Consider the following 18586-nt stretch of genomic DNA (forward strand, 5'->3'; position numbering starts at 1 on the left):
TTAAGCACTTTGTTGGATCCGCCTGGATAAACTGGGTTAATGTGGTCCTCTGTTTCACACGAGAGAAAGGTGTATTTAATAATAACGATTAATAAATGACATCTGATACTTAAAGCTTGCTATATGGCAGCTACTACACTAGGAATTTTACATGCCTTATCTCAACAAATCTGCACATTAACCCAATAAGTATATTATCCCCACTTTAAAGTTTAGTTTTCCAAGATCAGCATATAGGCAGTGGTAGAGCTGAAATTAGAACCTAGAATGCTTTGAATCTAGAGCTTGTGTTCTTATACTACACTCTCTATAAATAACTAAGTTAAAAGAATAGGGCTCTTAGCAGGGCAAAAACTTGACCTGTCATGAGAAGAAACCGCACTGGGGGCTGAGTGGCCCCAAGTGCCAATGTGACTAAAGCCATCTTCATGTCATTCAGACAACCCAAGTTCACTGAAGGTACCCTCTGCTCCAGGGAAGAGGAGTCAGTGGTATTTATGTGAGTGAATATGTATCTTGAGTGATCAACTATTTATTTGAGAAACAGAATTTTTATTGTTCTAGCAACTAAGACCAAGTGCCAAAGATGAGGTATTGTACTAAGGGATTTGGCAAGGTGTCTCAAAAATGTCAAGTCTTGGCACAAATTGTGAAACACTTGACACTTCAAAATTATTCCTAATTTCTTATGTGACACATATAAAATCTCAACAAAATCAAATCAAAATTACCAGAGTGATTTGATATCCTCCTACTTTAGAAAAAGACAATAGTAGGAAATCAAATGCATACTAAAGATACATGTTTGGCTCAATGTTTCATACATTGTGCATATTTTACTTTTATCTTTTTTACATAAAAATTTCAAATCTTTAAAGTAACACTATATTACTTTTGTATTTTGTATTTAGAGACAAGAAAGTGAAATCATTCATTTTAGAAAAAAATTACAAAGCCATTACAAAACTGTAAAGATTTTGTATCTTGTGGCAGGTATTCATATTAACCCTCTCACTATCAAGAGTATTTAGTTAACCAGAACATCTCTTTTCTCACAAATAATAGTTATTATATTTAACTTTTTATTGAAGTAAAAATACGGACAGTGAAGTAGACAATTCATAGGTGCACAACTCATTAAATAATCGCAAGGGAGTATATGCCTGTAACTACCACACAGGCCAAGAAGTTGTTCATGTTTAACACTCTGGAGCCACTCTTAGACCACCATTATTTTGACTATTAAATCATAGATCATTCTGGCTTATTTTAAAAAATTTTTATAAATGAACTCCTACAATATGTATTTATTTGCTAGGTCTGGCTTCCTTGGCTTATTACTGTGGAATAATTCAACATGGTATTACATTTTCTTCATTCATTTTTATTGCCATATGTTATTTTACTTTCATGAATATAACAAAATTATCTTATTTCTTCTGACATTGACTTAAATTCGAAAAATCTGAGTGGTTTCCAATTTAGGGTTATTATGTATAATACTGACATAAATGTTACTGCACACATCTTTGTACGTAGGTGCACTCATTTAAGGCGTGTATACAAAGAAGCAAAACTACTGTGCCATAGGAAAATTGTGTTTCCAACTTTAGTAGATAATACCACACAGTTTTCCAAAATGTTTGCACTAATTTACACTCCTGACATTTATGAAAATTCCAGTTGTTTCATATTCTCACTTAGCATCATTAGTCTTTTCAATGATGTTTAAAGTGTATGCTATCTTATTTTTAATGAATATAAATAAAAAGATAAATTCAGGATTTGCTCTTTAAATATTAATTTACAGAGACAATCTCTATAATAAAGGAGCTAATCTTAGATCTTAGAAGTACAGATTTAAGGATTCGATGCCTTTGGGCCTCTTTCTGCTGCTTACTGTCTTCATGGTCATCAGCACATTTTTGCCTAAGTCTCACTTTTCTTATCTTAAAAATGAGACTAATACCTAAAAGGGTTGTTGTGGATTAAAATAGTCAATGCTGTAGGCTGGGCGCAGTGGCTCATGCCTGTAATCCCAGCACTTTGGGAGGCCGAGGCGGGTGGATCACAAGTTTAAGAGATCGAGACCTTCCTGGCCAACATGGTGAAACCCCATCCCACTAAAAATGCAAAAATTAGCTGGGCATGGTGGCGTGTGCCTGTAGTCCCAGCTACTCAGGACGCTGAGGCAGGAAAATTGCTTGAACCTGGGAGGAGGAGGAGGAGGTGAGCCTAGATCGTGCCACTGCACTCCAGCCTGGTGACAGTGAGACTCCGTTTATATATATATATATATATATTTGGATTCCTGTTAGTTGCTTGGAGGTTTCAGCCAATATCAGAATGCTTTTCAATAGTAATAATAAGAAAATAGAAATAATTCCAATCCAAATATTATTCTAATAAGTCCTCTATTATCCTAATGTATAAAAATCAAGATAAGGAAGAATTGTAATCATTTTCTCATGCTAAGAAGTAACATTTATTAGCCACAGATTTAATCGCATGTTCATAAATACACAATGGTATTCCACAAAGGTTAAGAGCAGACTCTGGAGCCAGAGCGCAATTGTTAGATCCTAACTTGAGCAGCATCTATAAACTGGGTGACCTTAAACTCACATTTGACCTCTCTTTCCTTCTGGTTCTCATCTATAGAATGAGATAAAAGTAGAGTCTCTCTTACAGGGGCTATGTGGGTTTTTGCTATAAATATTAGTAAAACATTTGAATTCTAAAACATAGTAAGCACTAGCAATAGATAGAGCTAATGCTATACTTCAGTAGATTACTCATTTTTAACCACCTAATGCTGACATTCAAGTACAATCAATGGAATCTGATTCAATAACAGCTGACATCTCAAAACTCTCTTACACCTCTTAGGTGTCAAGACAAACTTTTCTACTCTGCCAATATGATTTTCATAGATTATTGTTTAGAAGATTGTGTACAACTTCAGATGGTACTAGTATGGTGCGGTGTACAATAAGACCCCTTCAAGAATGGCTAAAAATTGGCATAAATAAGTGGTTCCAACTTTTTGGCATAATGAGAAGATAGGTAAAGAAAGGTACACTTCTTACATTATGGTACCAAAAATGTTTATGTCTTCCTTTTGCATACTATACATGATGATTTTAAAACAAAATTAGAATTCAAACTCCTTTTGTCTTCCTCTATTTAAAAATTTATAAAGTCAGAGCTCTAGAGAGTCTAAACCGACCTCAAGATTTCTGGCCCACCTCCTTGCCTTTGAATAGACAAATATTTGTATCACACAAGATAGATAACAGTTTAATTCCCTTATAACATTATCTATAAATATACCTATTGTCTCTACTAGACCATAATTTTATTGTTGATATTTCTCCCCCTAAACAACATAGACACTTTGAAGGATCTTCCACATAACAAGCAATCAGGAAGTTAACTGAATCGCATTCATTTATTCATATCACAAATGCCCAAGCCCCCAGAATATAACAACCACAACACACACACATTACTTTGAAGCACAAGGCAAGTACAGAATTTTCTATAAATGCCAGTAAGAAGTATAGTAGTAACAGCAGCAATCAAAATAAAAACTTTTAAGAACCACTAGACTGCTAAGTCTTTTACAAGTCTCTCAGTTTTCCAAACTCCTTTATTTTCCTAAAAGCTGGGAAATTGTGTGTTGCCTAAGATAAGGCAACATATTTGGGTCTGTTTCATAATTCTGAACACATGAATTCTAAGCAGCTCAAAACTGGCAGAACACATCCTTCTATGTCTGATGCATTGCTCCCGTTCAATGAATGAAGATCCAAATAATCAATGGAGGTTCTTGTGCTTTGCACAAAAGCAGAGTGGGGAATAAGTAAACCAACATGAAGAAGTTCCTCTTTCTTCAGTTTTATCTCTACCTACATTTCTATAATATAATATTTTCAATATAACTATTAAATTATTCATGCACTCAAGTATTTACTTATTGAGTATTTACTCTGTCCAAGGTAGTGATCCAGGTAAGTTCTATGGAGATGGATCAAATGTAGTCTACACAGTCAAAAAAAAAACCAAAAAACCCTCACATTGTCGAGGGAAGATAAAACATGCATCTAAATAAATTTAATTCAAGAAATATACATGAGAGAGAATGAAAGATATTATGCCATGAAAACTCAAAAAGATCACCTTTCACTGAGGGACCGGGAAAAATTATCTAGGGAAAATGTTCCACCTGTGCCAGGAAATATTGAGAAAAGCTTTTATATCCACCTCATACTCTTTCTCTAACAATGTAGATTACTCTACGCTTTCCCATTGAAGTAAATAAGTCAGCATTTTGCTTTTCCAGCAATTATCATAAGTGATGCTATGATTCATGTGGGAATTTTGTTTGACCCTAATACCCACTTTTCCAGGAAAAGTGTATTTTGCTTGGTAACTAGGCTTGTGTTTGGTGAATCTGGTCACGCACAGTAGATGCACAAATGAATGTATAAAATAAGACTATACTTGTAGAAAAATTACTCACTTAGCAATTAATGAGCCTATTTTCATTGATGCCTGAGGCACTTGACAAAAATGATGGAAATAAATTGAGGCAATTTATTTAGAAAATGCAAAATTGTTCACATGGATGGTATTTGTTACCCATTGCCTTTCACAATGAGACTCTCTCAATATACTTCAGAATATAGTGAATTAGACAATATTTATAGAATAAAAACATAATAAAAATCAGGAAGAATTATGAAAAAAATTGACCTAATATTCAAGATCCAGAAGCTATAATGTAATAAGTATGAAAAAGAAGAGACCTGCCTGTGGTGATGCAATAGAGAAAAGACTCCAAAGAAATGGGAGAATTTCTAGGGAGAGATTTTCTACACAAATCAAAATGTGCAATAATATGCAGTATGGTGAAAAAGAATAAATAGTATATAACAAACAATAATATGATTAATCATAGCTTAGAAATCTTCATGGATATTGGTGAGACTGGTAAAAGAAAGATTGAGATAATGGAACCAAGCCCATTGCTTTGCAAATTTCTGAATAACTTTTTATATACATTTTAAAAATAAAAATAATTTTAAGAGCATTATTCCTAATATCTAGTCTAAAATAGAATTTATATATTGTTCCTCTTACACAGAGCATATTCTTCCCAAAAGTCATCCCGAGATAGGTAAATTACACAATCCGGTCCCACTCCACAGCAGCCTGAAACAGAGGTTGTAGAATGCTTTTTAGGAGTGAGTCATGGCTTTTCATGTTTATGTTTCTGTTTTGATGTTTTGGGTAATGGGAAAAAAGTCTTGACATATTACTCAATCTGGAGGTTGACATCTTCTTGCCAAATTCAAGGTATTGACAAAACCTACCTGACTGCAACAGCACAAATAGAACCCATTTCCGAATATTAGCCAAATATTTCACAGAATATGTGTCAAAGAAGTATTTACCTCCTGAAAATTATATTTCTTAATTATTAGCATTGCATCAAATAGGCTCTAAGAAATCTGAGCAAAAATAACTAAAGCTCCAAAGACAGGGTAGAAAAAGTCTTTGAAATTTGAGACTACAAAGAGAGCACCTAGGAGTCCTCCTGGTCTTGATTCAAGAAAGTCTGTTCCAACATGGACTACCAGAAAACATGGATAAATTTGAAACACAGAAGTCGACAAACAAACTCCAAATGATGATGCTAAAAGCAGAAGATTAAGATAAGAATATTGAACCCGCTCTGACAGACACATTACTGTTTGTTACTTCTCGATAAGAGTTTACCAATTTCTAGGACATACCAGTGAAATAATGTCAGTATCACACTATTACAATATTTATATATGAATTACAGTTTATTTAGTATGCACGTACAAATATAAAGATACATCTGAGAGACAATGATTTAGAAAGGTAATATTTTTTGTCCATTGACAATGCTCTCAAACGCTACGTTGCTGCAGATCTGTCGGGAGGAAAATGCAATCCGTGGGTGCAAGGTTTACATGCAAAAAAATCTTGAGGAAAACTAAAGGGTTTTCATCCTATATATGCAAATATCTTTTCCACTTCGACATCCCATTTCGTTAATGTTAAAATATTAAATCTGTATTTTGCGATCACTAAAGTAAATATTACTGTGTATGAACAAGTCAACTGAAAGATCCACAATTCCTAAAAATTTTTCCTTTCTCCAGGCACAATTACAAATCAAACACACTACTCTCATCTATGCAAAGATGAGTTAATTAACTCGCTATCTATACTGCAGTGTCGCTTTGTTGCTGTTGATTTATCGTCACTGGACATGGTAGCAGGCATAGAGACAACGTCAAAAATTTAGTTATATTTTATTGTAATGTTGTAGGAGTCATATTCCATGGTGATATGTACAGATTTGTGTATTTACAAATGTTTAAAGGACATATTGTTCAAAAATGTCAAGAATATTCGGAGTCGTAGAAAGGTTATAAGTGTATAAAATGCAAAATTATATTTGTAGTCAAGATCTGGTGCCTAAATCTGTCTGGCTAGGTGAACGGCAACCTTCAGAGGGATTTCGCTAAACCAGGATCACTTTTTAAACCTTGCTGTTTATGTTATACTCAGATTCTCAAACAGCCTGGAATACACATGCCACTCACTCAGGACTCAAAACAAAGAGTATATGACAATTCTGCCCTTACTATGCTTTGTGACTAAAAATTCTGCCACATTTACTTTATCCTGTGCTACTTCTAGAAAATAATCAAATAACATATTAAGTATAAAAACTGAAAGTGTATTAAAGTACATTTAACATCAATAGTTTGGGTTCTTAGATCCAGAAACCAATGATACAGTAGAGGCACCAGGGCCAGATATTTTCACTCTCCAACAGCTGGAGCATTTGAGGGTGCATTTGAGTTTTCCCCACAAGATTTTCATCCATACTTTCATTATTAAGGAGGCTGAGCAAAACCGCATCCATAGTTTGCCACAACTATACCAAAAAGGAAAAATAATTAGCTAAGTTCTACACAATTTAGGAAGGGTTAGTTTTAAGATGGGGTGATAATTACTGTGGGTGCTGGCTAGTACTTCCTGCTTTTTCTTCGATAACTCTTCATTTCTTTTACCCACTTGATATGTTAGGAAAAAGAGGATACCTGGTGGTGGTGGTGGTGGTTTTGTGTGTGTGTGTGTTCTTCTTCATAAAGCGTTGCTCATGTACTATTTAATGGTCACAGAAGTGGGTCTTGGCAGGGGTGCTTAGAGGCATATCACTCTGTTGCCCAGGCTGGAGTGCAGTGGGACGATCTCGGCTCACTGCAAGCTCTCCTCCCGGGTTCATGCCATTGTCCTGCCTCAGCCTCCTGAGTAGCTGGGACTAGAGGCAGGTGCCACCATGTCCAGCTAATTTATTTATTTATTTATTTATTTTGTATTTTTAGTGGAGATGGGGCTTCACCGTGTTAGCCAGGATGGTCCTGATCTCCTGACCTTCTGATCCGCCCGCCTTGGCCTCCAAAAGTGCTGGGATTACGGGCATGAGCCGCGGCGCCTGGCCGAGGCATATCTTATTTGTGCCACTTCCTCTCCACTAATGGTGACTGGAACCATAGAAACTGTCGGTTTATTACTCAGATTATTTCTCATAACAACTAAACCAAATAGAATTCCAACAGATAGTACAAATAAGCAACCATAGAAATAGAAAGCTTTAACTAATAAGAGTCATTTTCATATGTCTCCAGTAAGATGAAAAAACAGGAAAAGACATGAAACTTTATATATTAGCAATTTTATTTCAATATTTATCCAAAAATATTTCAAAATTACGGATCAAAATCATCGTAATTCATTTGGCAAGGCTCAGAATATTATATCTGCATATTTATGAAAAACTCAACTCCATTTTCACATTGTCAATTGATTTTTTTCATATAAAGCACACAATTTTATCATGTTCAATATAAGGACAACTCTTGCAATATTTAAGCAAGATATTAACTAAATCAATATTATATTGTAAAAATTATATTACTCTATTATCTAGGTTACTTAACATTTTACAAGCTGTGATAAAGAATTCTAATTCTTTATGAACATATCTTGCAAGACAGTTTTTTATATATATCGCAAAACCTCAATTTGCTAGTATTCCCAATTAAATATCACTGGTATCAAAAAAGGTTATAAATAAAAGACTTGCTTCAGGTGCATGTTAATCCATCTTTCCATGTTTAACAGCATATTTATATAAGGTCAAAATATCTAATTTCCATCATCTGAGAAGACTTACAAATAATTCTAGCTTCAGTTTTAGTCTATAACCAAAATCCTATATTAGTTTACTTTATTAAAATTAACAGAGCTGAATAATTTGTCAATTCTTAGAGCATTTATATGTAACAGGTAATAAGAAACTTAACTTTTGACGTTCTAATTGACAGAGATATTTCAGAAATGCATACACGAAGATGTCCACATAGCTATGGTTGCAGGTAAACTTTCCCTTTAAGCACAATTTTAAAGTGTGGTGAAAAACAAAATCTAGTGACTTTTCGGGCAATGTAGTAGACTATACACAAAGAAACCACCTCTCCTAGTATATAACAAATGATTCTGGATAAAATATGGAAAATATTTTTCTAAAGTATGGGCCTAATGTGAATAAAGAAAGGAAAAATTTAATGCCAGAAAGTACATAGAAGTTTGATTCTATATAAATAAGCATTCACTGAAGATAGTATTTGCCCTACAGACATTGGTCAATTTCTTGTGGCTGGGACATGATTTTTAACTAGCCACAGGCATAAAGGGTTAGGAAACAAGCCTAAGTTTACTGTTAGTCTGTAAGATGGGACACATACATACACACACACAACTTCCCCCACCCCCGATACACACATGCACACATACAAATTAAGTGAACTAGAGGGGAAAGAAATCCTCTTTTAGCTTTGGCTCTGCCTAGAATAGCAAAAGCGAACACAGTCTTCCATAAGATTTTTTTAAAACCACAAGGAACATACTAATAAGAGTTTTTTGATTAGAACTTATACTTCTGATCCATTTTGATTGAAAAACTCTCAGCTGAGGTGTTAAGTTATTCCTAGGGTGGTACTGCACCCATTTGCCTGTCAAAAGTAAACACATTTCCTTGCTCAAATATGACACTTTTAAACACATACCTCTACACAGACCTCTAGAATCCCTACAGAAATGGTTCCAAACGATGGGACTTCAAGTTTTTAAAACTCACAAAACTAGTCCTCTACAATCATCAATTAATAGAAGCAACATATTACAAAATCAGACCCAGGAAAAATAATAAATAATAAAAATGCCAGATAAAAAAATATAAAATAATTAATTTAAAAAATAAAGGAAGTTATTCAAATTATTGTAGAATGATAAATGACTTAAGAAATTGACCAGGAATATTGAGAAGAAATAAATAGCAGTGAAAATATAATAACTGAAAATAAAATCTTAATCTGTGAGTTAAAATCGAAATTAGAAACAATTGAAAAGAGAAGCAGTGACTAGAAAGATAGGTCTGAAAAAGTTATCCAAAATGGAGAATGAATCCATAGGGTGAAAGCAATGAAAAATATGGAAAACGGGTTAGGGCACCTGGAACAGTGTGAGGGGATCCCACATACATTTACCCAGAGTTTAAAAAAAATGAATATTTTATATCTAAGAAATTGGCAGAATTGTTGAAAGATCCCAATCCTCTGATTCAGGACAACCAACGAATTTTAATCAGGAGATAATTTTTAAACAAACTTAGACATATTACAGTTAAACTACTAGAAAGCAAATATAAAAATAAAATTCATAAGAGCAGCCAGGGTTGGGGGGAAACTGCCTATTACAAGGGAATGATAATTTGACTTTTGCTGGCTGCTTAGCATCAGAAATGGAATACAGGTGAGAGTAAAATATCTTCAAAATACTGGAGAAAATTTCTGTACTTAGTGTTGATGTTTTCCAATACAAAGGTCTAATTAACAATTTCTAAATTTCTAAAAACAAGCCAAAACTTGTTTCAAGAAACAAGCCAAATTCTAAAAACAAGCCAAAACTAAATAATTTTATAATTGTTTTTTAAAAATTTTATAATTAATAATTTCATAAATAAAAGACAAATGTAAAGCAACTTGCCCTACCTGATATCAAAACTTATCAATACACTACATAATTTGGAGTATAATAATAGCACAGGGTTAAGCATGCAAATGGAACAAAGCTGACACAATAAAACCCATTTATGAAACAAGGATATTCCATTTTTAAAAATGTAATTCACCACTACTTTGGGAAAAAGTGAAGAGTATCATGATACTCTCTTTTGAAGAGGTTTTGAAGCAAGAGGAATCCCTATACACTGCTAGTGAAGAAGCCAATTGGTTCAGTTGCAGTGGGCATCATTTAGTGAAGTTGCATATAATCAAGACCAAGCAATTCTACTCCTAGATATACTCTTAGAGAAATTTGTGTACACATTCAGTCAGATATGTGCAAAAAGCATTCAAAGATGCATTGGTCATGATAGTAACACCTCGAAAGAACCTAAATATCCTGTCACATACAGCACAGGATATTCATAAATAAAATATTATCCATCCAGGGAGTGAAAATGAATGCACTATAGCTATAAGCATCAATGCAGAAAAATCTTAAATGTTGAATGAAAAAAGCAAATTGCAGAAAAATACAAGCATTATGAGATTAAGTAAAATTTTTAAAACAGAGAAAATTAAATAACATGTTGCTTAAGAATACATGCATATATGCTTAATTACAAAGGAAAACAAATCATTATCATAAAATTAAGGAAGTTATTGTTTCTGCTGGGAAAATGGGGAATATGATTAGGAAGTTCACAAGGGATATCAAATTTTCTCATATTGTTTTGTGTCTTAAGCTAGGTAGCAGATACACAGAGGTTTAGTTTATTGTTACCCATTACATTGTATGTGTAGTATTTATAATTTATTTGTTATTATTTTAAAAGAATTTTTGAAGAGTTTACTATTTGGTTTGAGTTGCCCATGTATTTTCTATTTCTTCTGTACTTTGAAATTGCAAATCATGACAAGCATATAAAAATAGATTAATTGTGTATTACTTCTCAAATATATGAGTGTTACACATTTCCACTTAAAATCAAGATTCAATATTTAGAAGGCATTTAAAATACAAACTTCTTAAAATTTTACTGACCCTTGAGCTGCATTGCATTATTAATGATGAAATATGCAGATACCTGTAATTCTATATTTCTAATTCTGAAACTTTGTCAATTACATATAGTAATGTACCATGTAGCTTGCTAAGACAAAAGCTCTACACATTATGATATATTTTTGTTCCTGAAATTAAAGATGAGGAGGATTTATTTGTAAAAATGATTACAGAATTAATATCCCCTAAGGCAATCTAACAAAACTAGCAATTCTAAACTCTTCCCTCATAGTCCAGACTTTTCTGTTTTTCTTACCCATTACCTCTGAAAAATTGACAACCCTGACTTCACTGGCCGGTTGTAGCCCAAAGAACTGTTTCCTGATTTTTAATGAAAATCAGGAAACAACAGGTGCTGGAGAGGATGTGGAGAAATAGGAACACTTTTACACTGTTGGTGGGACTGTAAACTAGTTCAACCATTGTGGAAGTCAGTGTGGCGATTCCTCAGGGATCTCGAACTAGAAATACCATTTGACCCAGCCATCCCATTACTGGGTATATACCCAAAGGACTATAAATCATGCTGCTATAAAGACACATGCACACGTATGTTTATTGCGGCACTATTCACAATAGCAAAGAGTTGGAACCAACCCAAATGTCCAACAACGATAGACTGGATTAAGAAAATGTGGCACATATACACCATGGAATACTATGCAGCCATAAAAAATGATGAGTTCGTGTCCTTTGTAGGGACATGGATGAAACTGGAAAACATCATTCTCAGTAAACTATCGCAAGGACAAAAAACCAAACACCGCATGTTCTCACTCATAGGTGGGAATTGAACAATGAGAACTCATGGACACAGGAAGGGGAACATCACACTCCGGGGACTGTTGTGGGGTGGGGGGAGGGGGGAGGGACAGCATTAGGAGATACACCTAATGCTAAATGACGAGTTAATGGGTGCAGGAAATCAACATGGCACATGGATACATATGTAACAAAACTGCACATTGTGCACATGTACCCTAAAACCCTAAAGTATAATAAAAAAAAAGAAAAAAAAAAAAAAAAAAAAGAACTGTTTCCAAAAAGAGAATTTTAGCAATAATAGAGGATCCACTCACCACCAATCAGGATTTACATATTCATGTCTCAATTCATGAAAATTATTATTGAAGCAACATTCTGTGTGTGTGCATGTGATTACGTGTATGAGTATACTTTATATTAAACCACAAGGACGTTGATCAGGACTTGACTTTTACTGTGAAAAGGCAGCTGGTAAATATTGTAGGCTTTGGATCCATGGAGTCTGCTTCATTACTACTCAACTCCGCTGTTCTAAAACAAAAGCAACTATCAATAATCCATAAATGAATAAGTATGGCTGTATTCTAATAAAACTTTATTTACAAAACTAGACGATGGGCTAGAATGTAACCTATTACCCTAATCTAGATAATTATCTAAATTTATCACTTTGCTAAAAATGTAAATGGATTATATGTGAATTATGCATTGATTGGCTGCTAAATAATTTCAACTAAACACTCTTGGGTTAATTGAGCCTTTCACTCACCCTATTCCAAAAACGATGAAATCTTTTAATTCCTCTGACACAGCTAGTTCTTTCCTACTTCCTGGCTGTCACTCATGACACTAAGTGTTCTTTCTAACGAAATGTTCTTTCCTAATTACTTTCTTAAATCTGGATACTCATTATTAAGCTTTTGGTTTGAATATTACCAACGATGGCTTCATAGTATCCTCTCATTCTTTAAAACACATATGCATAAGTTTTTAGTCGTCTAATCTTTTCCCCTACTAGACTATAAGCTCCATGAAAACTGCTTACAAGATCCAGATCTCCAAACATTTTGCAATGCAGAACACTTAATTTATGCTTTTTTAGTCCCTCTAAAAGATAAGGTCTTGGTTCCACGTTCTACTTCCCTACAAACTTTCCTTCTATCCCCCTGAAAAAAACGTACTTATCTGTCAGAATTTAACTCCAAGAAGAGTTCTTTCAGGTAGCTGACCTACTACCCAGAACCCTCTATTCAATTTCTTACTCTCTCCTTTGGAATCACTCCTGATGCCAACACAGGCTGTCTTTTACTGCTCTGACATAGTTGCTTTTCTGTTAATTCAGACTATTTTCTAAATTCTTCCAGGGGCTCAGATCCTGATCCACTCATCTATGCAGCACTAGCACTTGGCATAGTGTCTGTCACATGAACAAAAGAAAAATGGTCTCAAACCTCTCTCAAGGAAGAAGTAGGCATTCCTGATAACATGCTTAAGCAATTTTATAATAAACTTCAATAGAATTATAAATTATTTAACAGAATTAGCTTTCTGGGAGACTAATTACACAACCCAGCCAATCAGCTCTCAGACAAAACCCTAATCTTTGATCAAACGTACGCTGGTTTTCATATTTAGGGTAAATATTACTGTGTAGTCATTCCACTTTCTTTGAAAATGTCCCTACCTAGAATGCATCTTTGAATTGGCCCATTAGGGGCCTTTACCATTACAGTAAAATTGCAATGATGTGATTTTAACATATCTTAACTAAATGTTCTGAAGAACTTCTCAGCAGAAATTCTTGGTAGGATCTCAATAAATATTTGTTGAAAAAATTAGTAACATCCTTCTCATAAATACAACTATTCTGAATGTACACATGTTCTCTCTTAAAAAAAATCCTAGGAAACACATACAAAAAAAATGAGAAAAATCTGCTAAACTTGCAGAGCTATGTACTGCATATTCTATGGCCATGATAAGAGATTATTCTTCATTATAGATAGAAGCATTAATTTACAAATGACCCATGCTCAGTAGCATAAAACCTCATGCCAGTGCTTACAGAAACCTGTAAATGTTCAACTTAAATTCAAAAAGCATACCAACTCCAATTCCTCTATTAACTTTACCACCTTGTGAAATTATTCTTATCAATACTTTAATTTCACTGTGTCTGAATGCGAGAGAAATGTGACTGTCTTAGCAGATGGCTGTCACAGACTGCATACCACAATTAAGAATTAGTATACAAGCGGAAGCATTCAGATACACTGTAAACAGTGTGTGAATACCAATGCCACCTAAGCTTAGCCTTAGAGAATACACTAGGCCAGTTAGAGAAATAATAGATAAGCCATTTCGATGGTCACCTGAAAATCTTGTATAAGTAAATCAATATGTAGATTCCAGATAAGGGGGAAAGGTTTGCTCTCTCTGATTTCATGTTTTGCTTGTCTGTGCTGCCTGTGTTGTCACTGGCTGTACAACAGTGTGGGGGCCCCCAAGGGTTGCCAAATGTTCCAGCATATGCAGCAATTGGTATATCCAAGGAAGGGCATTCCATTGACACAGCATGGACTCCAATCAATACAGACAAGTTCTCCATAGGATACCCCTGAGCTAAACTGTAATCTAAGTAAAGTCCATTTTGTATATCACCTGAGTCACTATTCTTCACTCTTAGCCCCCCTTTAAAGGGCAGAACTACTGCTTTGCACACATCCTGTCTCCCTCTTCAATTAACATGTTTACAGGAAAAGATCTGAGTCAGGGCTTCCCAGAAATCTCAGGCATTGTGTCATCTCCATCAGAGGACTTTGTTTTTAAGCCTTTTCTCTAATTTGGAATGAAAGAAGAGAAAATCCCTTCATGAACATATGGCATGATAATTAAGGAGGAGTAGAAGACATTTTTTCTCATGCCCCTGAAATTATATCATTCTACCTAAACTGTTCAGAATAAATCGTAACAATTATTCTGAAATTTATTATATTTAAAATTAAAGTTTAAAAACCCTCAGAAACTCCATTTTTCTTTAGAATTAGATTCAGAAATAAATCTATTCAAAACTTGTATACATAATAAAAATGTGTTTATTTTAGAAGGCTTATTTATTTTGGTTACCATAAAAACCCTGAAAGCTTTGAACATCCAATTGTTTCTTTCTGGGGTCCTATTTTACTCATCTGTAAAATGGGAAGAAAAGTACCCATTTAATTACTTCACTGGGTTGTGTGGTAGTCCTCAAACACACATAATTCACAGGAGTAGATTTTTAAATGAATAAATTACTAAGTGTGCACGAGATGCAATTACCATAGTGTCTCCTTTAAGTAAGAAAAAAATTCACATTTGAAATTAAGTGGTCATGCCTCTGCTCCCACCTCCATCTTTCTGGAAAGTATGATTTTATTAAAAACCAAAGTAAAGAGATTTTTTTCTCTTATTTTCTAGTGAGATCTATGCTTTTGGGGGGAAGGTGCATTTTTCTTGCTGTGACCTTATGCCGTTATACTCACATGAGAACAGAGCAACATGCCATTAGGAACATCTCAAGAAACCAGGAGGTGGTAACAGTCTCTTGGCCCTTAAGAAAATGCTTGTGTCTGTATTACAGAGGTGGCGATTAGAGATATTTCCTTCTGGCTGTACCATTTTTAACCCTGTTAAGAATCTGAGCAAGTGAGGTGGGTTTAGAAGACAGAAAGATAGAAAAAAATAAGGTTACTAAGGAAGTAACATTCTCTAGAAATTGGAAAGAAAGGAGATCTTGACATTACAGGTTTAATAAATTGATAACCTTCAGACATGATCTGGCTGTATAAGCTTGCGTGTCTCCACTGAAAATTGCAATAAGTCTCAATGCCTAAATTTGGAATTCTTGAAAGAAAATTGTAACTTAAAGAATTAGAGGACCTGGCAGAAACGACTTTCCCAGGACATGCTGTTCACTTCCTCCTCCTAGAAAGAATGATTTTGTATTTAATTCCAAAAAAAAATTTTAATAGCTGATCTGTTGGGGGAAAGGGGAAGGATTTGAGACGACATAATCTTACTCTATTATGAAACATGAGTCATATGGACCAGGTGATCGTTTGCTAAGATCTCTCTCTGCAGGAAATGCAATCACAAAACTGCTTAGGCCCTCTTATCCAAATATTCACTCTAATAGACAGCATTATCATCATTAGTTAGCATGTATAATGCTCATCACAATTACATATTGCCTAATCTTAGCAACACATCCCCAGTGAGCATTTTCATCTCTACTTGCAGATGAGAAGAACACACCACAGAAAGGTTAAGTGACTTAGCCATCATGAGGCAACCATTCAGTGCTAAGCAAGAAACGGAGCTTAGGACTGTACTGTAAAACAACAGGCACTCCATCTACTAATTGTAAACATAAGGCTCACTTCTTAAACACGTGAAGAGGAACTCAAATTCACTTTTTAAAATGCTTTGTCTCAAGGATTTAAATCGTTAAACCTTGACTTATCCTTTCCTCTTTTTCAAGATACCTCTTTGTATCCTGAGGAGAAGTGGAGTAGAATGCTTTCAAATCTGCCACACGATCACCTGCCAGTTAAGATCAGACCTATTTCTAAAAGCAGAGTGTTTGCACATCCCCTGCAAAACCCATCACTCATGTGCCCTTTGCCAGGCATATTCTTCTTTCAGTCCTTGCTCCACTAAGTTGTAAATATCAGTCATCTCAAATTGCTTCTTTCAGGTTCCCATGAATATACTTCCATTTGTGTGTGTGTACGTGTGTGTGTTATCTGTTCCTTGGGGATAGCGGATAAGGAGTCCTTTTGCTCTTACTTACCTTTCCCATAAGACTATAGAATAACAACATAGGAATTTTATTTCTAATTCATGTGTAAAATCCTTGTGATTTTTAAAGGCAGACTATGAATATGTAAATGAATAAACTTTTTCCATTTCTATTCAAGATATTTTAGGGCTTAATTTAGGCTTCCCATTAAATAATCATTAATGGTGTCATTGACTAAGAGATATATTTGAATTCTACAATTAAGGCCACCACATATGATGATTTTGAACTGATCAAATATATATATTTTTTCTTTTATTATTATTATTATTATACTTTAAGTTTTAGGGTACATGTGCACAACGTGCAGGTTTGTTACATATGTATCCATGTGCCATGTTGGTGTGCTGCACCCATTAACTCGTCATTTAGCATTAGGTATACAAATATATTTTGATAAGCTCTAATATTTAGCAGTCTATTTTGTTTAGAAAAGTGAGTTTCTGGAATCATAAGGTTAAAAGGAAATTCAGGGTCATCTAGACTATCTAACAGGATTAAGGCAATACAAAGTTTGAATTAGACTACCTTTAGTTTATCTGTAAGCTAGCATAAATTTTAATCTGGAAACAGATAGTCTCCAGTCTCCCAAATAATCTGTCTAAAAGGAAATAGTTCCTTGAGTATGTCTAGACAATATATAGGTCAATATATTTTACAATATGTGTTTGTGGTTTGTATTTTTAAAATTCTACCAACAGTTGCCATGATATTTTACATTATCTTTCTAAGTGGTTTCCCAAAAATATATGGCTTTGTGATTTTCCATCAAACAATCCCAATGATAAAGGTGTCCTTTTGACAAAAAGCCTTATTCCAAATCTCAGACTACATATATATGCTTTTAAATGGACCCATTAGATGGATAAGTATTAATCCCCATGAGAAATGGCCCTGTCAATATCTATCTCTGAATTTCAGGTAACAGGGAGATAATGCTACTTTGGAAAAAGATACGTTGCTCTTTGTTTTTTCATCAAGTGAAAGACTCTTGAATTTTCAGTAGCCATACACAGTACTATACCTCTGATAACAACAAAGAAAAAGTTTTAGTTTGTAATTATTGATGGATTCAAAAATTAACAGAAAAGCAAAATAAATACTTTAGGACTTATTATTATAACAAGGCCACATTTTGTGCATCTGGGTGATAAAAACCTCTACTGTGAGAAAAACAAACAAACAAAAAACTTGCGTCTTCTTGCCTCAGTCCCTCATATTTAATAAGAGCTGATTTACCTGATTTCAACATTTCAATTTCATCTTGATGAGCTTTGGAGCTGGTTTTGTGAAAGGCTGTTTTTCCTTTAGAAAAAAATAGACATACGCAAATGGACATTGGCCAGCAGACAGAAATGATCTGTTAAGTCTTGCTGGCAATGCTCTCCCCGCTCCTTAATTTCATAAAGGTCAGAGACACTACTTTAAACATGGGCCTATTAAAATTCTGCAGGATAGCGCTTGCTCATCTCAAATACCTAGATGCTGGGTAAGGGAGGGGAAAGAAGAAAAAAAAATCTCACCACTTTGTACAAGGTTAGATTAGGCTCTGTGTACATATAGCTATCTAAGGGGAGGATCAAGCCCTAAAGATTTTAATTCCAGTGAAGTCATACAGAGCTAATGGAGCCACTGGCGATCAATAGCTCCCACTCTCCTGTGAGAGCGAGAGATTTATTGAGCTCTCCCCACTGATCCTGCGCCAAGTACAGCCAGCAATGCTGATCGCTGTGGCCCCAAATT

Source organism: Symphalangus syndactylus, chromosome 9 (assembly GCF_028878055.3).
Source record: "Symphalangus syndactylus isolate Jambi chromosome 9, NHGRI_mSymSyn1-v2.1_pri, whole genome shotgun sequence".
Classification (NCBI taxonomy): Eukaryota; Metazoa; Chordata; class Mammalia; order Primates; family Hylobatidae; genus Symphalangus; species Symphalangus syndactylus.